We start from the raw sequence: 26,106 nt of genomic DNA, 5'->3' as shown, positions 1-26,106 counted from the left end.
AACGATCTTATTCAAATTGACACTTTAAGACATAAAAAGCAGCACACTGACCAATGTTCGTCCGACATGTTCATTTGTCTTTAAAATACGATTATTGTAAAGACACTGTTTTTCGTGTTCACAACTACCAAGTTACTTGTCATAACAATTTACACTGTGTTTATTTTATGTCTTATATATTTTTATTTCTGAGTATTTTTAAAACCACACTAGTATATTGATGGCCATGAACTTTATTTTATTTGCGTTGCTTCTCTTAGATTTAAAAAAAAGAAAGAAATGGTAAGTGACTGAAACAATATATTTAACAGCTTATATTACAACACAGTGTACAAAAGACATGAAATGGTTTCACATTTTTGTTGCCAGAAAGCAAATTATTCAACCAAAATTGAATATTTTATAACATGTGTGTAATAAGTACATAATTACTTCCGGTTTCATTAAGGCTAGATATAGTCAAAAAATAATTACTGATAGTATAGTAGTAATTTAGCAAACACTTTTAATTTTAATTTGGATTGTAAAGTCAGGTTGTTGTGGTGATTGGGGATGGTATATTATTAAATATAAATGCAATATTACGCTATACATCATATATCACTAGTGTGTATTTGTATCATGGAGAACAACTGTTCTGACTTATTGTTTTATTCTCCCTGGCCATTCCGTTTGACTTCAAGGAGAGGTTGACGGCAGTTTTTGAAAATATATAAATATAAATTGATAAAATAATTCTAAATTGATTTTCAACGGCTTATATTCGATACAAAAAATATATAAATGAGTGTAATCGATTGTTCCCAAAAGGCTTTATTTTTTTCAAATGCAATTATAATTGTATCGCTTGCCATATTTATTAACGGTTTTTTTAAAAATGTAGTATGATAACATGGACTTTTCCTACCTTTTACATGCTTACAGCTCTTGTTATAAAAAAGATTTATCGTTGTTACATAACACTGTATGAGCATCAACTACAACAGTGCTAAATATTATTTCTGCTTTCTATAACTCAAACGACACGCTTATGTAAATTTATTTTCGGTCTGTATTATTATATTAATCTTATAGAGACATATGGGATTGCCTGAAAATAGTAGTGGAATAGATGTAGATTGGATTTTCTTCAGATTTCAGCATCTATTAACTATGATTATGCAGGTACTTCAGGCTTTGATGAAAATACGATGTAAGATAATATTTGACATTATTAGTTAATTACTTAATTTAAAAAAAATAAATTAAACAGCAAGCTGACCGACCTGATGGTGACGATGTAACAGATGTAACATCAACATTTACTAAATGAACCTCTACTAGACGGTTTACCTTCCAGTATATCACGCGATCCGGACACCGTCTATGTTAGACCCTTGCCAGAAATATGCTAGGCCAGTTAGAGACACAAGTTTTAGTAATCCAGTGAAATAGCCATTACGATTATAACACACTGGTTCATTATCTGATTTGTAAGGTAAACCATGATGTGACTGAGTAACTATGACTGTCGCAATAGTTTCAGGAACAGTTTATACATAAACCAGGCACTGCATACAATTTTACTTTGAACCCATTCACTAATTATTTAACAACAGTCCCGCAAAGTTTTCTATCATAGCCTTAACATGGTTTAAATAATCGGGTGTCGGCGCCCCACGTACATGTGTGGTTGAGCGGCCAACGTTTTCTATCATAGCCCTAACATGGTGTAAATATTGGGGTGTCGGCGCCCCACGTACATGTGTGGTTGAGCGCCCAAAGTTTTCTATCATAGCCCTAACATGGTTTAAATATTGGGGTGTCGGCGCCCAACGTACATGTGTGGTTGAGCGCCCAAAGTTTCCCAGTGCCTGTCTTAGTACACGGGGTCCGCCTACTGGATGACCTGCACAGCGGGATCAGTCGCGATACAATAGGGTTCTCCTCCGGCGCCCCGGGCCCCCATATGAGCACTATGGCCCCTACATTCGTTTAAAAGGTGTGTTCTTCTTCACGATTGATGACGGTGGTCAGAGTAAACTAAAGGTTTGTTTACTGCACATGTTGGTGCGTCTCCAGTAACTAATAATATCAAAGAAATAAAGTGCCGACACAATTATATAAAGGGAGATCTGAAAAACAAGGTCACACATTAAAAAAAAAATACATTATTGGTAAAAGTTTGATAACAACATTTTAAAAAGCTTCCTCAGTTTTTCTCACGTAGGACTAGTTCTAGACTTTAAAAGACCGTGTTTCTCACATGGACAATTCTATGTGGCCATCTCACGCGTTGTTAAAATGTAAGAATAATGTTTTTATTTTAAAAACGGTGAATATCGTGTATTATTGTTATTAAAGTATACTACGGAAAACGAAGTATAACTTAAGATGAGTGTTTTATTTTTAATAAACCGGGAGTGATCTCCCCTAAACTTTCTCGAATATTCTTATATAAAACAACAGGGGATGGGAACTCGGGATATATTTATGATTTTTAATCCATTTTAAATACATACACTTTTTAAAATAAAATAGAATCTCATAGAAAAAAGTATTGCACACCAAGTGAACGCCAAATAAAGATGTTCATAATGGTGCGCAATATTATTAGTACTTTATAAATTTAGATTTTTTTGAGAAATCGGAAATAGCGTAAATTAGTATTCCCGTCAACGGAAATCACTCAAAACAGAAGGTAGAGAATTAGATCTTTTACTTACATGTGAAATTTCATTTATCTATCTGAAATAGTACTCAAGTTATAGGCTTTTGAAAAATTCAAAGATAAAAAAGTACCACTTCCGGTTATCGGAAATCGCTCAAAAGTTGAAACGAATCTACGACTTTGATAAAATACTTATATATGAAATTTCATCAACCTAGCTGTAACGGTACTCAAGTAATCGTGTTTACACACACACACACAGACACACACACACAAACAGACACACAGACATACGGACAAGATTGCAAAATTATGTTTTCCGTATCAGTGAGGTGTAAAACGTCAAGATTTGTATAAATCTCGATTTTTTTTTTTTGCACGATTACAATACTTTCTCTATACTACGTGTATACGAGAAAGTAAAAAAGCGACACGAGATCATTAAGCGAGCTAATTATGTGTTGTTAAAATATTATACGGTTACGAATTTTAAAACACTAACATGTGTGCGTATATTTTATCTTAGAGATGTGACAAATAATAGTCGATGAATGTTACATTCAACATTCTCCTAAAATATTATTTTTTCAGCAGGAAATATTTTCAAATATCAAATCTATTCTAGCCCTGCCTTGCATGTGAATCACACCTTAATTTTGGAGCGGCCATTTTAAAACTTGGTTAAAAGTTTAACTTAAAACAATGCTTGCCTTTATAGAGGTGTGTAAGTCAATATAAGGCATATGTAATTATAAAACTCATTATGATATTATACCTACATTTCTGGTTATTTTACACTAAGCTAGTTTATAGAACATCTTGTAGTAAACCAATGTTATTGTGTTAGACTCATTCGAATGTTTATTGAATTCCCCCATCAGTAAATACATACTATTGTATTATACTCATGCGCATGTTTATAAAATTAACATTACGATGTGAAAAATGAAAAAAAAAAACAACATTGTGTTGAACGACCTTGCTTTGTTATAATAAAACTTGTCGTTGTTACATGAAACGGATGATTTTAGATACTGATGTCCGATAATAAAATAGATGTTGGGTTGTTAGTAGTATTATAATCTCGACTAATTTTATAGTTAGAAATTAGTGTTAGGCGTATGGTAGGACTAGGGTGGTTGGTGTTATGGTTAGGGACAGGGTTAGCATTGACATTAGCCAGCAATGTGTGTATTTAGTTAACTACCAGTAACCTAACACGCCTTTTTTAAAGAGTATTCTATTATCGGACACTGGTATAAATATTCCCCCATGAAACTATGTTCGCATCAACTACAACATATGTATTCGGCTTTCTATAACTCGGACGACACGCTTTGTGTATATTTAACTTCAACATTTACTAAATGAAACTCTAATGTACGGTTTAACTACCAGCATATCACACGATCCTGACAACGTCTATGTGAGACCCTTGCTTTCCTAGATATGATTATGTCATAATCATATCTGTACATTGTACAGGTTAATATTTTCTCTCAAAAATAATTGTTTCCAAGCGCTATCGTTATAGAGTGAACGTCATAGAATGTCATATTTTGCATTTTATAGAAACATGTATGCACACATATCACTGTTTTAAAATATAATATTATATACTTTTTAAATTTGAAATAAACATGCTGCTTCATGATCTTCGCGTTTTAAAAGATAAAAAGTAGGTTACTTATATTTATCCCGTATTTTCCTAAAACGTTTTAATTTTTTATTATGACGAATTAGATGGCGATTATTATGCACGTTCGTTATTGTTGTCTCCCTTGGATAGTTTAAGTTAAAGAAATGGCAACTGATATGCAAGTTTAGATTTGTATTAAAAAGTGATATTGAAAAAACAAGCCCCAAAATGACTCAACAATAGACTGCCAACAAGCAGAGCAGATACATAACAAACAGCAAATAATTTTCTTTTCAGCCAAACAAGAGAATTAGGAATAGACGTTACTGATTTTTTATTTTATTTTATTTCTTTTTAAACAGATTGACTAGTTAAGAATAAACCATATGTGATTAAAGAACCGTAAAAACGGATTAAAATTGATCAGCTGACTGTGATTGTGAGGTATGTTTCGCACAACTACCTTTACAATGTGGAAAACAAGTTTTAATGAGTGCTGGATAATATTGCTGCCAGTGCAGTGCCAGTGCCACTATTATGCACATGATGGCTAATGATTTTAATACAATTTAATTTATTATCAGCATCTGACAGTCATAAACTCAAAGATCAAAACGTGTCGATTAAAAACGCGAATTAAATAACAACTGTGGTTTAAACTGTATAATGAACCATTTTGGTGCATCGATTTACTTCAGTCAAATAAATGAAGAGACTCAATTAAATTATGGGTTTTCATTAACGTTTTCTCTCTCTGTCTAATGTAGACAACATATTATATGTAGATTGAAGGCAACATGGTATGTGTCTAATGTAGACAACATATTATATGTAGATTGAAGGCAACATGGTATGTGTCTAATGTAGACAACATATTATATGTAGATTGAAGACAACATGTTATGCATTTTAATCCCAACAAGTCACACTGGTGAACATAATTGTATTCCCCATTACAACTGTCCCTTATGTTAATTGTTCATTTATCAAAATGGACTTTTAAAAAAAAAAATTCAATTATAATGTATTTCACGGGCATTTAAACAAATGATAAGTGACCAAATTATTTATTTCCTTGACAAAGTATCAAAACTTACAATAATAATTGACTATTATTTATGCAATACTTTCTCAATAATTATTTGAGAATACCATAAGTAGTTGTTTGTACCAGGCGTTCCATCAAGCCAATATATTTTCCAAACAACTCAAGGCGATTCTACATGCCGGAAATCTGTTTGCGATCATTTAGGCTGTACCCATGTCATGTGACATTTCTGTTCTATTTCATCAATAGATTCTCTCACTAAACCAAGCCTCACAGCTTTCATGACTAACAGCTCAACCAGATTTGTGTTAATGTTGACAGTCTGGGCAATACTATAAAATGTCAGTTGTGTATCTGTTGCTGGCCTTTGGAATATCATCTCCATCAAACATAACAGATTGATCTAGTTTCCTAGTTACAAGTTCATTGATTTTCATATCCGGCTGAGTAGACCATGTATCATTCAGTCCTATGAATGTGTCAATATCTCCGCTGTTAAAGGCATACATAAGATCAACCAGCCATTCTTTATATGTGCCCTTCAAGGATGCCAAGATATCATAGGCAAGGAGCTCACCAAAATTGGATACACGCTCGCCTATTACAGCTGCTCAACCAATATTAAAATTTTTCTTTGCCTGATCGGCTATAGGCGTGTCTATCAGATATATGCAGCCTAAGAACCTAAGGGCCTTTTGATAGTACTGAGCATGGTTTCTCATTAGTTTATGATAGCTGCTCGTTAGTTCATAGAAGCGTCCATGTGCTGCGGTCACTCCATCTATATCATTTAAAATCTTCTCTCGCTCTTCCATTAGGGCCTTCACTGGAGGGAATTCCATATTCTGGATATACATTTTACCCATTCATTTGTATTGCAATATTACAATTACAAAACTCTAGCCTAATATGTTACAACCTTATACAAACTAAGTACGCCATCATCCCGTTCTGTATGTAGCTTACATCCTTGATTATTGAAAAACTGAGTTGGCATAACGTGGCGTCAACTGCTTGAAATAACACATTATTAGGTGCACTGACATATACCAGATTAAGATTTCATCATGCAATCCTTAAACAAAAACATGGCAAATGAAACGTGAAATTCAATAATACGTGTAAACCATTTGTTGTATTTATAATTATAAAGCCCGATATTAATTAACCTATCAGTAATTAACATGCCTTTAATTAGACTAATAAGACCAATCAGTAAAACTGAAACATTGTCTCTAAATAAAATCACTGTTTCTTGCAATAATATAAATCTTATTAACACGAAACATATGATTGTATAGACAGCAGTAGCTTATCCCCACTGACACCCTTGTCTATAACAACATATTTACAAATAAAGAACATTATAGACGTTATTATCGTATAATGTATAAAGTTTACTAAATGACATACACGTGTTTACAGTCACGTAATGTATTTATACGCCGACACAAATACTATGTTACGAAAATGTATGTAGTAGTGTCCGATTGTTATATTTTATACTGAGTTTGAATTTGATTTTAAATATGTTAATTACAAATAAATTAATAAGATTAAATTGTTAATTGTGTATATAATGTTGTAGCACTTGAATAGAAAAGTTGATTCTATTATTTGTTTAGTTACTATCTAGTACTATTATTGTTAGGAATATCATAGAATGCACACTTCATATTTTTTTTAATACAACAGTTTTAGTTTTTAAATTTCTCTTTGTACACATAAATATATGATAGAGTTAGCAAATTGATTATGTTATGGTTACTTATATTTTGTACGATGCCTAGTCACTACGAGTATGCATAAATATATCTATGACGTATTTTCCTTTAAGTGATACTGCACATCTCTAACGTTTGAAGAATAACTATAGATTTTACCACTACATTTTTGAATCATAAGATTGTTCATATCATTGTCCCGTCTAAATTTTTGTCTCAATCGGATTTTGTATTGATTAATTTTACCATCTTAAGCAAGGCAAAAGAGAATTGCTTCTTTAGGCGTCATCTATAAATGACCTAACGCTTTTATTAGGATCCCCCCCCCCCCCCTCCCGCCACTCCCCATAGTCACAAAAAGCCAGACCCCCCCCCCCTAAAATAACGTCGCACCTCAGCCTACAACCCACCCCCCCCCCCCCCCTCTCTCAAAATTGCCGTAAAAAAACGTTTTTAATACTCGTTAGAAAACAGTTATTTCTTTACAGCTTTATTACGATACATCTGCATATGCATTTCCAGTAAAAAAAATCGTGGAAAATTCTTGGTATCTATGACAACGGCGGCCATCTTGACAAATTAACCCCTTCGTAGGTTTTCCACCATTCATAAAACATTATATTTTAAGCCCAATAAATAATGAATTCATAATATCTTTTCATATTTCGGGGCACCCAGGTAAAAAAATGTAAGTGCATATCTTCAAAATAATTTATTATGAATTTTCAAAATTTGTGTCCGTTCAAAACACTAGATTTAATGCGCCAAAATTCTCCAAAATTAAGTAATATTTTCCCATTGCTTGTCTGAACTCTGTCAACATAGAGTGTTTTAATTAATACATATCTTCCAAAAACCTTTATTATTTTTTATACGGGAAAAATTACAAGGGAGACAACGCAAAGCTAATTACTGAGCTGTCGATTTTAGTAAATTTTAGAAAGATATAATTTTTAAAAAAAAATGTCTCATAGTCTCAGTACGATTTTATCAAACAAAACTATTAAAAGTTTTAGAAAAATATTTAAAATTTGTAGTCAAGCTAATATAAATCAAAATTTCTCAGGTTATAAAATTTGAAAACAGTGACTTTAATGGATACATTTTTATAAGACAAGCAATTTATTCCACTGAATCAAGGTTAAAAAGCTCTGTCTGTTTCCCAGAACAATTATTTTAAAAATAATACATTCATATAAGTTTAATTCTCAGCCTAACCACCCCCCCCCCCCCCCCACCTTTGGGCAGGAGTCGGCAACCTTTTGCGACGGAAGAGCCAAAAGCTACAAATTACAAAATTCCCAAATTAAAAAATAAATAAAAAAATAAAGTGTTTTTAGCTAATACGAATACTTTGTGAACTTAATACGATCTATTTCAGAAGAGATACACGCCTCAACCCCCCCCTCACACACACACACCTCCATCCCTCCATCCGGACTTGCGGATAGATCAAAGCCAGCGTTCGCACACGCCAGGGGTCAATTTTAGATTCGTTTTATTTTCTTATCATTTCATCAAATTTAAAAGCTTACTGCTATATTTTTTTTTTTTTTAAATTAGTTTTCTGTTTGTTTGCTGATTTGTTTCAAATATTTTACCTAAATTTAACCCACTTCTAATGCACAATTTCGTTTCAACTTTTTAGATAAGCTCCGCTTCAATTCAAATACATGTGTATCTATTTTTAAATTTAATTAGATGTTTAATTTGTCATTAAAATTAACTTAATGATTTCGTAACAAAGGAGTGATAACAAAATAAATCATTTGTTAGATTACTATTTTTGATAACAGAAAGGAGATAATATGCTAGATGCTATCACTCTAACAGTCTGATGAACTGTGGTTCACGAAATGTTTACAATCATAGAGCTAGTAGATCTAGTTAAGGACATTAGGGGGAAGGGGAGACAAAAACGTTTTTAACTATTTGAATTTAAGGGGAGGTAGTAGGATAAAGAACTATCCTTCGTTTTCTCAGCATGGTTTTGTCTGTACATTGTGGTCCCTAACCAGTAGCGTACGCAGGGGGGAGCAGGGGGAGCGGCCGCTCCCCCTCTGGCCATTTTCAGCAAAGTGGCGCCTTTTTGGAAACTTTTTAAATTCAAAGTTTTAAACAATGATATTTGTTAAAAAAATATTTTTGGTCGGCACATCTATGTAAATCACAAGATTTCTTTTCATGCAGCAATTAAGCATTATTGTTCTAGTCTAGTAGTGTCTACGTTTACAACACGTATTAACAGCTGCATCAGTTTGCCATTCTAAAAATAACCATTACGATGTATTGCAATGTTTAAAATACCTCTACGGTAGTACCACTTGGAAGAGGGGTGTTAAGTTTAAGGCAACTGTATAATGCCTAGTCACTACGAGTATGCATAAATATATCTATGACGTATTTTCCTTTAAGTGATACTGCACATCTCTAACGTTTGAAGAATAACTATAGATTTTACCACTACATTTTTGAATCATAAGATTGTTCATATCATTGTCCCGTCTAAATTTTTGTCTCAATCGGATTTTGTATTGATTAATTTTACCATCTTAAGCAAGGCAAAAGAGAATTGCTTCTTTAGGCGTCATCTATAAATGACCTAACGCTTTTATTAGGATCCCCCCCCCTCCCGCCACTCCCCATAGTCACAAAAAGCCAGACCCCCCCCCTAAAATAACGTCGCACCTCAGCCTACAACCCACTAACGAATAATTGAATTAGAAAATGTTATACATAAAACTTCACACATAATTACTTTATATATACAGTTTGAATCGTGTGATTAATTTTTAAAAAATTACAATACAGAAACAGTTTGGGCGATAGTGATTACGATTACAAATTATATGAAACAGTTACACCCCCCCCCCCTCCCCCATGGACCCCTCTGTAAAAAAAATATTGTCATAATACCACTGCTACTTATTTAAATGTATTTCTGTAATATACATTTGTGTAATATATATTTGTGTAATATATATATATATATATATATATATATATGTATGTTTAGAACAGTCATCTAAAAACTGACGCTATGTTCACTCTGAGTTGGTTATCTCCCCCCCCCCCCCCACACACACACCTGACCACCACAATTGTGTATAGCGACATTAATGTCACACCTAGGTATACACTGGGTTGGATAATTGACCTAAAGTGAACGGACACTGGTGAATGAAGTTGACTCCATCCCCCCCCCCCAACCCACCCCGAACTGATCTGTTAAGTACATGTAGAGAACGCGTAATGATGTACCATAGTACCATGCCGCCAGAAAATTAGCTTTTTAAACGTAAAACTCTGTGAATATTGTTTTTGAAATTACCAGTAAAAAGGTGTGTGATCAATACAGTGATCTAACCCATACCTATCACTATGTTAAAAAAAAGGATCTTTAAAGAACACAAAGAAGCAGTAGTTAATTAAAATGTATGAACTGAACTGAAAGACCGATATTTATATATATGTAGGCTGTTATTCCGAATGTTATCAAGTTCATCGAAAAGCGTGGTTTTATACCAACCCTGATTTAAAAAGCTTTCATTATGCTGTAATACTTTAGCATTTATGATGACAATATATTAAATTCTGATTATAGAAAAAAAACATTTTGCAAACACGAATAGTCTTAAACAATTTCATTATATTCTAAAGTAATTATTTATTTGTTTTGTCATTTATAATTAAATGTGTAGATATATACATATTTATATTAAGAGAGTGATTATTTCCCCTATTTCCCTTGTCTTAAATAATTTCTCAGGAATTATTATGTAAGAAATTTTGTTTACAAGAATTACAAAACAGATTGTGTTACGTTCATTGTTTTTCGTTGTAGTGTATATATATATATATATATATATATATATATATATATATATATATATATATATATATATATATATATATATATATATATATATATATATATATATATATATATATATAATACACGTATATAGAACGTGTTAAAAATTCGGCGCCTTTTTTTGCTCTTTTCGCTCCCCCTACAGCGAAAACCTGGATACGCCTCTGTCCCTGACGTCTGCTTTCACAGGGCAGAAAATCCTCTTTTGGATTTCGCGACCTACTGGTGGTATTTTAAAGCAAACATTTTTTGTCGTGTCTACTTCAGAAATCACGAATCACTAAAAAGTAGAAAATAAAACAAATAATAAAAACAAGTTAATAAAAAGTCTAGTGACAATTTAAGCGCAATTTCCTTAATTAATTTTGTGTGACCGAACGAAAGGATATTTTTGAAAACTTTCTTTGGCAATATTGTTCTAAATTATGGCAGGAATCGATTGGTAAATGTTTCAAGTCGCTAAGTGGTCTGGTTGCCGAGATATGGGCCAAACACTACATTTTTTCGAGTTTTTTTTGGCTTTTTCGGGAAATCCAGGAAGGAATTCCGGGAATTTTTTTGGCCCACAATCATCCTCGGAACTTGCTTAAAATATTTGCTTTTGGATATAGTTCTCGATATTGCTTCGTTGAGGAGGAGATACGACTTAAAGCTGCGGACACACATCCATCCGTCCATCCAGAAATAACGAATTAACAATCGCAATTGTCAGTATGGAAATTGCGCTAAAAATAAAAATTATAGCAAAAAGCTATTTAAATGTTCTGAAAATTAGTTGGATACATACAATTAATGGGCATTCTTTAGTAAAAGCTTCGTTCGCTCATGAGATAGTAAACGTGTTTTATATTTATACATTTATATATTTTAAATTTATATTTACTGGTCGTGTCTAATTCCTCCAAAAAAAAAAAAAGAAAATAGTATTAGGGAAATAACAAACCATGCTAGGACAGTGACTTTTAAATCCATATCAGCGTCTGATTGGATAATTATGTCACGGGGTTCGCCCAATCTGTCAAAACGATCTCACGGTCAGTGTAAGCAAAGAAAGTGCTTATGTCGGTAAATGAAATAAACGTGCATTCGCCGGTCAAAATGAATCTTGTTTTGCTGCTATTTATTGACATACTTACTTTTGAGAAAAGCTGAAAACTGACTTACTAATTGTAAATCTATATTATTTATCCCAGTTACATAGCACAAACAAACTATACTAAAATCTATATATCCAAATATATACTCACATTAGTGCTTGTGGTGTGTTACAAAAAATCGATCAAATAACTGCACTGGACCATAATAATAAACAGCTATGAGTAACACATGAAACACAGAAGACAGAAACACATCTGGTATAAAACAAATCCAGCACCGGTATAATCTCATACGATTAAGGAATGATCTTATCTTTCACACTAAGTCGACAGCGCCACTTTTTCTTTCACTTTGTGCTAATCCGCTAAATTCACACAATTCTGTAGAGGCTGAACATTCCACAGCTCTACCATATCTTGTGGTGCGAGAATGTTTATGTATACTGTTTGTATATGCGTATGGGCATTGACTTTCATATGTGAGGCCTAGTCCTAATTGTACTGATATCTAGTAAAGTATACTACTAATTTCTAAATATATTCCATTATTTCTAGACTATATATTCACAATTATATCAACTGAAACACCACAACTGTAACTTAACTGACTTATCTCTGCTCAACTGTTTCTAACACTCGACTGACTTTACCACGCTTGACTGCCAACTGACGCTATCTCTGACCAACTGACCGTGACTGCTCATCTCTCTTTTGATTGGTCGGCTATGTAATTTGTACTTACTCCTACCTGTTTTATATAACTATGTCTAAATTTGTATAAGTTTACGTCATCACATACATTCTTACCTTGGTATCAAATAATTCAGTGCATAACTTCTCAATTCAATGTTTCAATCACTTTAGATGTCGAAATGAATAGTATGTAATTAAAATACATACTTACAGATTAGTTTGCATTTTTTCATTTAGAGACACTATACGGGAGACAGAACAAAGAAATTTGCTTATTCGTCAACTTTAATACATCTAAAAATTAAAATATTACACAAATAATTGTTAATACAATTAACAAAAATGTAAACAATTTTGTTGTAGGAAACATTGAATAAATATAATAGAAAAAGTAATATTGTATTAACATTATTTTTCGATACATATTTAGGAAACGTTTACTTGTTTGTACGCGATTTTCTAAGACATGAAACCATTTCTATTTTCTTATAAGTTTAATAGGATGTACACTTTTTTCTCAAAAATGATTTTCCCAAGCGACTTCGATACACATATACTTTGCTCTATGTAATCATGACTAAATGGTCAATGAATACTTGAATCTAGCACATTAATGCATTGCTAACTCATACAGATTGCCTCAACTGAAAACAACAATGTAACAACGCTAATCGACCTCCGCACACTTTTAATTTGTTGATTTTTAAAGTCATCAACAAAATACAATATTTGACTGTCACACTTACCCATTCTCAACTTGAGTTTTGTCTCTATGAATAAACGTAAAAATGTATAGTTTGGTTTAAGAAATCTACATCTTTCATCAGCTTTTATATATTTCTTATACGAACAAAGTTATAGAGATTAGAATAGGTGTTAGTTTTTACACCTTTTCGTGGTTTTCATGGCAACCAGTGCTGCTATTGAAGGCTATATATTATTTTTGTCTATAGGTTAACAACTAGTAACATGTGAACTTATTAAACATCCAGAAATGTGTTAAATAAAAAAAAAAGTTCTTTCCGTTGTGTCTATCCTTAAATGAATGATGGATAATTATGGGTTTTGTTGACCTTCTTGACAATGCTTACAGAATACAACATTCTTGAGAAGCCACAGTTATATACAATATACTTAATTCATAACGTCTTTTTAGTTGGCCTGAACAATAAATTAATTTAGAAATAAAAACAAAGTAATGTATTATCTGCTAATCACAAACATATACATATTTTTAAAGCTGAATTATCTAGAACGCTACTATATGTGTCACAGTTCTTTTGGTTTTACAGCTCTCTTGCAGACTTCCTGATGTGAGTTCCAGAACTGAATCTAAATTTATTTATTTAAGGCTGACTGCCTTTATTTAAAATTATAAAATGCAAATATTGTTTCTTTATGTAAAAATATAATAGTGTACTAATGGTATTGATCTTGTATTATTTCGATCGTTCAATTAAAATCGGTTAATTAAAATTTAAAAGAACCCTCATATTTGTGTGATAATTATTTTTTGGTGAACTCTTTATGTTATGAACATTGAGTTACTAAAAGTATCTCCCATTTTAAAATGATTTTAATTCAAGGGGAATAACTTCCGTAACAATCGCTAAAATAATCAAACAAAACTAAGAAATGCATAAATAAGTAATAATACAATAATGTACATGGTTTTATATGACAACAATAACGTAACATGTATTTACAATTTGCGATATTGTTAAAGTAATAAATTAAATATAATTAATGCTCAATAGCTATTATAGTTTGAAAATATAAACACATTAGCTTTAATAGAAAATGTTTCTTGACAATTCAGAATACTTAATTGCACACTACATCAAATATATAGTCAAAAGTTATTTCTGGATCCCTAGTAATTAAGGGACACTTTAAAAAAAATGAAATATTAATTAAAGGATACATTTAAACAGCAAGTTAGTTCTTAACATTTTTAATCAAACCGTGTAGAGAAAATGCGATAGTAGAGAGAACACTATAACTGATTAAATTAATGATAAAAACATGTTCTCTCGTCAATACAGAAAAAATACAACACTTTTTTAAAAGTAATGATGATACCATTGTTTAACGCGTTTTTTGTGTGGAATCTTTTCCATAACTGAATGTCAGTGCCATCAATAGCACAGGGCTGCCCACCCTTAGCAAGCAACACCATTATAAACAAATCATTAGCAAGCCAATCATTCCCTTAAAATATGGCTAAGCCAAAATCTGGTTCCCTAATGTTACCACTCAACACACATGGACACACTTTGGGCTATCCTCTACACACACTCTCCACCATTTACGTCACGCTCATACGTCACTTATATCATAGGGGACAAAAAAAGATCAAATAATACATGATCACCCTCTTAAAAGAACTGATAAGTTACCTCGGGATTCCAACTTCCTTGGTGCATGTATTGTCTCAATGGGTAAAATGTAGCCGTATATATGAAACCATGTATTTTTTCAACCAAATTTTAAAATAACTAAAATGTTGTTGATGCTATATCATGGCTGATTTTAAGGATTTATACTTTAACATAATTTAGATTTAAAATGAAAACAGTTCACTGTTTTGGTTGGTTTATTCCAATCGGAATATATTTAATGTGCGCAGGCAGCCTGGAGAAATAAACGAAAAAAAAAAATTGGCAATGGCTATAAAGTCAAGGGTCACTTTAAAAACTACATGATACAATATTACGAGTTTAATTTACAATTTTACACAAGACCTTGTAAACATTACAATTAAGCTGGACATAGTGACAGGACTTCGTTCTGAATGTACCTTAAGGTTAAAATGTTCTTACCGCCTGAACCCCTTGCTCGAGTGGGGATGCGGTGAGAGGAACAAAATTAAATGAGACAAAAAATGTTGTGGAAGGTGAAGTGGAGTTCAGCTGTTTATGGACCCGGGATCCCATCTCAAGACTTTCGTTGGCATGGTATGACGTTCTAGATTTAGCTTACCCAGTGGATATTGAAAACCCAGTTGGCATGGTATGACGTTCTAGATGTAGCTTACCCATTGGATATTAAAAACCCAGTTGGCATGGTATGACGTTCTAGATATGGCTTACCCATTGGATATTGAAAACCCAGTTGGTATATTATGACGTTCTAGATGTAGCTTACCCATTGGATATTGAAAACCCAGTTGGTATATTATGACGTTCTAGATGTAGCTTACCCATTGGATATTGAAAACCCAGTTGGTATATTATGACGTTCTAGATATGGCTTACCCAGTGGATATTAAAAACCCAGTTGGCATGGTATGACGTAATTATAATAATCCTCCATGTCAACTGCTTGATATATCACATTATTAGATGACCTGTCAAATGCCAGATAAAGCAGCCATTTTATAATTTTTAAACAAAAACAATCCATTTGAAAAGTGAAATGTAATTATATCTCTAAACCATATGTCGTGTTTATAATTATAAAGCTCTATTGTAATTTACCAAACAGTAATTAAAATCCCTTTAATTCAAGCCCGAAATTAGTTTGGAAATATTTTTGTCGGGTTCGTTGTCTCAGCATGGTAATACTTCGCAATGATTTTGTTTAAATGACTAAATTAGGAAATTGATTCATTTAAAATTTAGTGAAGCCGGTTACACTTTTACATTTTAAATTGTAGCATTATTAATGTGTTGATACTCCTCTCATCCTAGAGTTGGTTGAACACTTTCCCCAACATATGTTGATGCTTATCTCATTCTAGAGTTCGTTGAACACTTTTCCCAATGTGTTGATACTTCTCTCATTCTTATGCTGGTTTATGAGCAACATCATGGTGACTTTTATTTAGAATCACATTAAAATGTACTTACCTGCTTCTATTTTTATGGGGTATGAACGTTTTCGAGTAAAGACGACAAGGCAGGAGTCGGCAACCTTTTGAGACGGAGGAGCCAAAAGTAATAATTAACACAATTTCCAAGTTTTTAAAGAGCCAATAGTTATTCTTTTTTCAATATTATGGTATTTGAGTAGGATTAGGTAAATATATTTAAATTAAATGTATTTGAGTACAACATAATATTTATTCATACAAAAAACATACACATGTTTTGCACATAATAAAAGAAAGTATTTTAGCTAGCTTCGCTATGATAATAAAATAAAATTATATAACTATAGCACTACCCCTACCCAATTTAGAAACTAATAACTAAACAAATGTCACTCTAATCAAATTAATGCAAACTGACGAAAAAATATTCGAAAACAAAATGTACACGGTGCTGGTCACATCACAGTTGTGGGGCTGTGCCCAAGTTGATGTCTGTATACGCTCTACTCCACCAGTTCTTAGTGAGAGCCCAAGTAGATGTCTGTATACGCTCTACTCCACCAGTCCTTAGTGAGAGCCCAAGTAGCTGTCTGTATACGCTCTACTCCACCAGTTCTTAGTGAGAGCCCAAGTTGATGTCTGTATATGCTCTACTCCACCAGTCCTTAGTGAGAGCCCAAGTAGCTGTATGTATACGCTCTACTCCACCAGTTCTTAGTGAGAGCCCAAGTAGCTGTCTGTATACGTTCTACTCCACCAGTCCTTAGTGAGAGCCCAAGTAGATGTCTGTATATGCTCTACTCCACCAGTTCTTAGTGAGAGCCCAAGTTGATGTCTGTATATGCTCTACTCCACCAGTTCTTAGTGAGAGCCCAAGCAGATATCTGTATATGCTCTACTCCACCAGTTCTTAGTGATTTCATATTGGTTCAAGTTGTTTTTTACAGTATACTATTTTTATGAGTGTACTGATTTTAGAACGTCTAATACGTGATACTTTGACTTTAGAACGTCTAATAGAAACATGTTCGATATTTTGACTTTAGATCATCTAATATAACAATGTGTGCTATTTTTACTGTGAGTGGGGTTGATTAGTAGTTGAGCAATAATTATTTTGTGTTTGGTAAATGTGTCTGTGTAAGATGTTTTACTTTGATTACCGTTATACTTTCACGAGTGAATATTCTGTCTAGCCTTTCTGCGCTATCGTAAGTTCTGCTATAGTGTGTTGTTTAAGTGAAACAACATTTAGTTAATAAAATATCACTTACGACCAACCAAATGTGATGAGGCAACTCTGATTAACTTTAAAAATTACGCTAAATACAAAACTTATGTAAATTATTAATACTGCTAAAAATTATATGATACGGATCAACATTATATTTATTTAAAAGTCCTGCAAAAAACACATACGATGTGTTTTCTAAAGACGCAGTGTTGTAAACATATTGTATATAGATACTGTAGCGTATTTAGTTATTTGTGCCTATCAGTGTTGTACTTTTGTTTTGTTTTGACTAAGGGAATTACTTGTCAGTTACTTCCCTTAATATAGTGCATATTACACTATGGGAAGTGATAAAAACTATTGTTTTAATTGATATACATTTTACATTATTAATAACTAAATGATTCAACGATGAAACAACGGCGTTTACATCCTGTGTTTTAGGTGATTTTACAGCTGCAAAAGATTGATATGATTCACACTATATACGACGATTTAAGGCGTATCATTTTACTATACCCATGTTACTTTTTAAACATCCTGTTAAAATTGTTAAAAAGTATTTTCTTTGAAAAAGTGTAACATTTTATAAGATTTACATTTTTGAGTTGTATAGATAAAATGTGCTGACCACACACTACATAGTCATGTTAGGGTCACGGAGTTCTGATCATACAAAACAAACCCAGGTAAAGTTAATGTGTTCAAATGTTCATATACTACTACCTCAGCTCAGATGATGCTAGTGTTGATAAAGGATAACTGCTATGGTACTTTTGACGACACTATTCAATAGTTATTTTAAAAAAAATACTAATAAACTAAAGGTTTTGTCAAGGAAGTTGGGACGACAACCTATGGTCGCCGTTGTTCAGTCTAACAATAAAAAAATAGAAATCATAAGTTCAAGCTGAAAATTACTCTGTGCGTTGTATACGATGTTCACATAGAAGTAGTTCACAAATGGTTTCACATTGTTTAAATATAAGGAATAAAAGAGAGGCAACCGAACATTGACACTCATAGAGATCTTATTTTTTAAAATGATTATACATTATTACTAACAAAATGCTGACTATCGCGTAAATAATCTTGTTGATTATTTTGTTTAAAACCTGCATGCTATTTTAGTTGTATAAGTTTCAGTTAGAAAAAAAAAATATTGTTAATTTGTTGTTGCTTTACACATATTTTAAAGACCAACAAAACATTCGTTAAACTATTACCATTATTGATATCACGTGTTGTCTTTTTTTTCTTGCAATAAAAAAAAAATTAAAAAAGCTTAAACGAACTTTAAAAGCAGTACATATATTTAACGTAGTATCAGATGATGATGTATGTGGAATGTTAAGGTCGGTCAACTTGCTGCTTATTTGTTTTGTATTAACTCATCTTCTGATTATGTCACAGCTTATGTTACAACGCATTATCATCTGGTATAATTTACATTTTGAAATACGAACAATATTTTGATAAAAGTGTTTTAATATTCAAATGTGTCTGTATAAACGTATATGTTAAAATTAAAAATACGATTATGTTAAGGTTACTTATAGTTTGAACGAGGTCTAGCCAATATGGCTATGTATACATATATCACTGGCGTAATAACAATCACATATACTGTAAATATATGAGGTTTGATGTATAACTATAGACTTTAACACAACAACTATGGTTCAATTGTCTCTTAATCTACTTCTGTCATGATCGTTGTTCCCTTTTTTAATTCAGCAAAAAAAAAAAAAAAGATGGCAGCTTAACCTGAGCTAATTTTCTTCTCAAAGGACTTGATCGAATCCCGTTTTTGTTGTGTCGTAAGACATGTGCCCGAATACGACAAACACCTTCTTCAGCGTTGCAGTGTTTCACGGTAAAACAAAAACAAACACACAATTAATACTTTTAACGTTATAAATATCACAAACTGTTTTATCTGGAAAATAAAAGTATTATTCTATATTGATGAGAGTTCCCAAACAGTTTAGATACTGTCTAGAACTAAATGTCTTTTTTTAAAACTTAAAATACATATTACTATAGCCATTTCTTATTACATAGAAAAGGTAAAGGGAGACCAATCAATCAAACTAACAGAGCTATATATTATAAAAACTTTAAAAACATATGCTTAAGAAATAGGCATATTGCTCATAAAACACATATGTAAAATTAACACATTTTAGAAAATATTTTAAAAAACTTAGCAAGAATGCTAAATTTTATATATAAACGCGTTAGGTTTTACAATTAAAAACCGTGACTTGAATGTATATCGTTTTTAAAGAATTAAGATCCAACCCGTTAAATTATGGTCTCTTCAACTACACCGTTTGGTTGTGAATAATTTTTAACTTTCATACAATACCTTACCCTCAGACATGCAAACCCCACAATCCCCTTAACCGTTTCAACGACCCCACCACCCACCGCAACATCAATATCCAGAACTTATTTAAAGTTCTAAATCTTGTCTCTTTCCCCTCATCTTTCACACAGCAACCTTTTGAAAACTCAATGCGACCACTACAACACCCTTTCAACTAGTCAACTTAAGTTGTTTCCCTACATAGAAAATGCTTCACTGTCCCATTGACCCTCTCTGAAAAATTTCCTTTCCTCTCCCAACCCAGACTTCTGACACTTTCATTTGACCTTTACCCTTTTACCGTAATATTTTGCAATTTTTTATAATCAAATACATGACATCATGTAAATATTCATTATGTACATTTGCAAAATCTTTCGTTTCTATTTGATGTTAAAAATTATGTTAAAAAATTTGATGTTGATGTACTTGTTTTAATTGCAAATAAAAGTATTAAAAAAAAAAAAAAAAAAAAAAAAAAAAAAAAAAAAAAAAAAAAAACCTTTCATACAATAAAATGTATTAAACTCTCATTGATCAGGCAGAAATAATATAATAACAGTACAACAAACTGACCTGTCACGTGGGATGTTCAGCTGACCAAGAGTTGGTCAGTCTGATCTGAAAGGTAAACTATGCTTTTATTTATAAAATAAAACAGTGAGATATTAAATATGTAAATGTCCATATAAGAAAATATTTGATACATTTAAATGGTCATATAATACGATGTAACCACATGTGCAATATATAAAAAGGATAAATAATAAACTATAGCACTATATATGATATGTTATAGGTCTATAACACTATAACCATACCTAATTACGCCGGGACTTTAAAATGTATACATTAGAGTGACACGAATTATTGCAACATGTGTCCAGTAGGTATGTTCAGCATGTCTCTAACGGGCCCAGCATATGTCTGGCAAGGGTCTTCTTCTTCTTCTTCGTTTTTAATTATTAGTGTTGAAGGGGATCGATATTTATCTGCCAGTGGGTTTGAACTCGAGACTTTGTTCGAATTTATGAACCATGAGCTTTTTGCCGACTCGACCACGCCTCCAACACAATTAAGCGATACGTGTCAACTGGTTATGCGCTATTGACTCCGATTACAGCCTGCTTTTTTTTGGATTTGCTTCAATAGCCTTTGTCCAACCAAGAACAAACTACAAGGAAGCAGTTGTTTAATTTTGGAGTTGTCTCTCCTAGAAGAGTGGCTGTCCCCAGCTAGCGAGCCTCATCTTCCCGAGGGTTCGAACTCGAGACTTTTCGGTTTAGCAACCATGAGCTTTACCGACTCGACCACGCCGACCCCAGATGACCACTGAAGCGTGTGGTACTGTTAGCAGTTGGATATCGATGGCGTAGTGGTAAGTTGTAGAGTTGGTCAGTAGAGGGTGTAGCGGTCAGATGTAGAGTTGGTCAGTAGAGGGTGTAGCGGTCAGTTGTAGAGTTGGTCAGTAGAGGGTGTAGCGGTCAGTTGTAGAGTTGGTCAGTAGAGGGTGTAGCGGTCAGTTGTAGAGTTGGTCAGTTGAGGGTGTAGCGGTCAGTTGTAGAGTTGGTCAGTAGAGGGTGTAGCGGTCAGTTGTAGAGTTGGTCAGTAGAGGGTGTAGCGGTCAGTTGTAGAGTTGGTCAGTAGAGGGTGTAGCGGTCAGTTGTAGAGTTGGTCAGTAGAGGGTGTAGCGGTCAGTTGTAGAGTTGGTCAATAGATGGCGTAGTGGTCAGTTGTAGAGTTGGTTAGTAGAGGGTGCAGCGGTCATACGTTTTAGTTCAGTCACAGTTTGTCAGTAGAGCATGTTGTACAGTTGAGATGTTGGTAGTGTTAGAGTTGGTCAGTAGAGTATGTAGGACAGTTGAAATGTGGGTTGTGTTAGAGTTGGTCAGTAGAGTATGTAGGACAGTTGAGATGTGGGTAGTGTTAGACCATGCATATTTGTTACTTTGAAATTAGTAATCAGGTCATCTAATTTGTTTTAGTTATAAAACTATCACTTTATCTACATGATCAAGACATTGAAGACTCGGATATTTATTTAAAGATGTATCGTCACTACAAATTTAGTGTAAAATAGTAGGCTACTTTTGTTAAAATACGAAGAAACATTATATTTATTTTAAAGAACTTCGACTTTTTTTTACGTTTTATTGTTTTTAAACATACTTTGTATAATAAAAAAAACGGTAGCGATTTTTTTTAAATTTTAGCCTATTTTTTATTCCCAAATGTTATTGAATAATAATTATTTGTCCATATCACTCAACCCAAATCCAGCCACATCAAAGTCTAGAAAAACTGGACACTTTACTACGGATGATTATTGTAAAGGTCATGATTTAGAAAAGTTCTGCAAACATAAATACACTTTTTTTCTATAAAATTATAGCTTTAAGCATAATCATTTTAAAACAGTAACGAATTTAGTTGTTTCTGCCTATAAGTGTAGTAAATTGTTTAACCGATTTTGACTAAGAGACTTCTTTAAAAGTTATTGCCCTTACCAAACTATAAAACAAAACGGAATGTGATTTTAAAAAAAAATGTTTTAATGGACATACATTTTACTTTATTAACAACTAAGTGATGTTCAACAATGTAATCACGGCGTTTACATTGTAGCTGATTTTTAGATGATTTTAAAGTTGCAAAAATTAATATGATTGACAATTTAGAAAACGATAAAAATGGTCTCAGTTTACACTATATAACACCACTGTTATTTATATTACTTTATTTTATTTCCAAATTCATTTTAGAAACAGTTATTAGTTCATACTACTAAAGCCAAATCCACAAAATACATTAATAAGCCTGGTTCGATTTTTAGCCCATAGAATAGCAAATTACGAGTTAATATGTTATTTAAACTATTAAAAATATTAATATTAAAATACAGTGGATTTAAATTAGGTGTGATTAATATAATGTTTAAATAAATCAATGTCCAAATCAAATAACATTGTTTGTCACATACACCACACATCAATAACACACGACAGGCACGTAATACATTACAAGTGACATAATGATTTAATGTTAAGTACTAGTAATTCATGACACGAGAGATACATTTAAAACTTAATACGATATTTGCAAATTATAAGACGCTTCTCGATAAATTGTATTAAATCTACTAAGAGGTAATCCAATCAGGAATGGCGATCGCAAACAATTAAAATTTTTAACCCCCCCCCCCCCCCGCCCCCCGATCAGTCCTCACCCAGTCCACACGTGTCACGTGTCATCAACCAACACCACCCCGCACATCTGATGCTAACGTCCACAAAAAAAAAAAAAAAAAAAAAAAAAAAAAAAAAAAAAAAAAACGTGTTAGACCACTTAAAACAAATGCTTATGATTAACTAATTCGTAACAGACTGTATTCAATGAAATGTATTTGGGGTACAATGTGTGTGATACCTGACCATCGGGAGTGAATGCGTGAGTGATCAATCACTGTATTTTGTTTGCCTTTTTGGAGATCACTCACTGACTGAAGGGGTGAATGTAGGGCTATATAATCGGGGTAAATGAGATGTTCGAGAGGCCGCCTAGATGAATGCAGGGGGAAGCTGTGTGTTTTGACTGTTAGAACTTCAAATGTATCCAGTATTATTCCTATGATTTTTATCTTTTGTATTCATACACTTTAAGTATGAGTACTGTATCAAGCTGTGGATGTTTGATTACTGAAATGAACTGTATTCATTGTGGATTTAACTACTCTAAATAAAGTTGTAAAATGAACTGTATTTATTGTGGATTTAACTACTCTAAGTAAAGTTGTGAAATTAACTGTATTCATTGTGGATTTAGCTACTCTAAATAAAGTTGTGAAATTAACTGTATTTATTGTGGATTTAACTACTCTAAATAAAGTTATGAAATGAACTGTATTCATTGTGGATTTAGCTACTCTAAATAAAGTTGTGAAATTAACTGTATTTATTGTGGATTTAACTACTCTAAATAAAGTTATGAAATGAACTGTATTCATTGTGGATTTAGCTACTCTAAATAAAGTTATGAAATGAACTGTATATATTGTGGATTTAATTCTCTAGATAAAGTTGTGAAATGAAATGCATTCATTGTGGATTTAACTAATCTAAATAAAGTTGTGAAATGAACTGTATTTATTGTGGATTTAACTACTCTAAATAAAGTTATGAAATGAACTGTATATATTGTGGATTTAATTCTCTAGATAAAGTTGTGAAATGAAATGCATTCATTGTGGATTTAACTAATCTAAATAAAGTTGTGAAATGAACTGTATTTATTGTGGATTTAACTACTCTAAATAAAGTTGTAAAATGAACCAGCAGTTTATCGTCTGTCTTTAAAGAAGGAAAAACTCACAATAACAACTAGTTGTCACTAAAACAACAGATTGTTACATAATTCAATAACACCTAGGGTGTACCTTGTAGCGCCATTAATTAATACTTTATTATAATTTCCAATTGTATATAAACATATCAAATGGGTGATATATATATATATATATATATATATATATATATATATATATATATATATATATATATATATATATATTTATATATATATATATATATATATATATATATATATATATATATATATATATATATATATATATTTTTTTTTTTTTATTTATTTATATATATATATATATATATATAAAACAATACAACTAAGATTTAAAATTAATTTAATTTTTAACACACGCGATAATTACGGTTTCATCTGTACTATCTTTATTTTATGTAAGGAGTCTACATTTTATTACGTTTAAAAAAAGGCAAAATAAAATGGTTAATGTAAAATGTCAAAGCAACAGTAAACTGTTTCGATATTCCTTACATGTGGTTACGCCCATTTCTTTTAAAGTTTATGACATTAGTAGACTACTATACTATAACAGACCACAGTGAGAGATACACATAACCCGTCATAAGGATCTACGATTTTGATATAATACTTATATGGATGAAGGGGCCAGCTTATATTTTTTGCATAGGGGCCGAAAAATCCTAGCTACGCCACGGGTCGTATGCAGTGAATAGTTTGCGTATAAACTGTTCATGAGATAATTGTAGCAGTCCTAATTACTCAGTCACATCATGGTTTACCTTTCAAATCGGATAGTGAACTAGTGTGTTCTAGTCTTTTTAAGGCTTTTTTTAAGCTTTAAATATATATTACTATTGCCATTTCTTATTTCGAAGAAAATGTGAATGGAGGTACATCAATAAAACAAACAGAGTTATTTATTTTATTAAATTTAAAAATTATAAATTAAAAAAAAATAGCGAATTACAAATACATTTAAAAAGATACTTTTGTGTTTTAGAAAATATTAAAATAATGAAGCACGAAAAGTAATTCACATTATAAAATCTATTACGGTATAAAATAAGAAAACAGCGACTTGAATATATGCATTTTTCAAAGACAAGTGATTAATTCTGATTTATTTTATTGTACATGTTATATAGTGGTCGATTATGAAATACTTTTTTAACGTTAGTACATTTATTAAACACTAGTTATAAAACAATAACCCCCATTGACCTGTCACGTGTGATGGTCAGCTGACCAAGCTCTAAGAGATGGTCAGTCTGATCTGAAAGATAAACATTATATAACTTAGTAATTATGACTTCCACATCTTATCAAAAGTACTTTCGTATTGTATTTATCTGACGATTTGAATAAGTATTCAATAGCGGCACTTTAAAAACTGGGAATTTTGTAAATTGTAGCTTTTGGCTCTTCAGTCGCAAGAGGTTGCCGACCCCTGCCCTAGGGGGGTTATTGGCTGAGAATTAGAATTATAGCTTATATGAATCTATTATGGTTAAATTATTTTTGTTCGCACAAAGGACAAGAGATGAATGTTGATTAAGCTGAATAAAATTGCTTGTCTTAGACAAATGTATACATTGAAGTCTATGTTTTCAAATTGTAT

General features: G+C 32.1%; 1 pseudogene; it reads right to left on the bottom strand.

Annotated features, from left to right (window-relative positions):
* Positions 1 to 5,508: 5,508 nt before the first annotated feature.
* The window catches only part of LOC131939072 (26S proteasome non-ATPase regulatory subunit 13-like), a 55,670-nt pseudogene continuing 35,072 nt past the window's right edge, over positions 5,509 to 26,106 (bottom strand).

This window comes from Physella acuta, unplaced genomic scaffold (genome assembly GCF_028476545.2).
Source record: "Physella acuta isolate Inbredline_101_S28 unplaced genomic scaffold, ASM2847654v3 ptg000264l, whole genome shotgun sequence".
NCBI lineage: Eukaryota > Metazoa > Mollusca > Gastropoda > Physidae > Physella > Physella acuta.
This window is presented reverse-complemented; position numbering and strand designations above follow the sequence as displayed.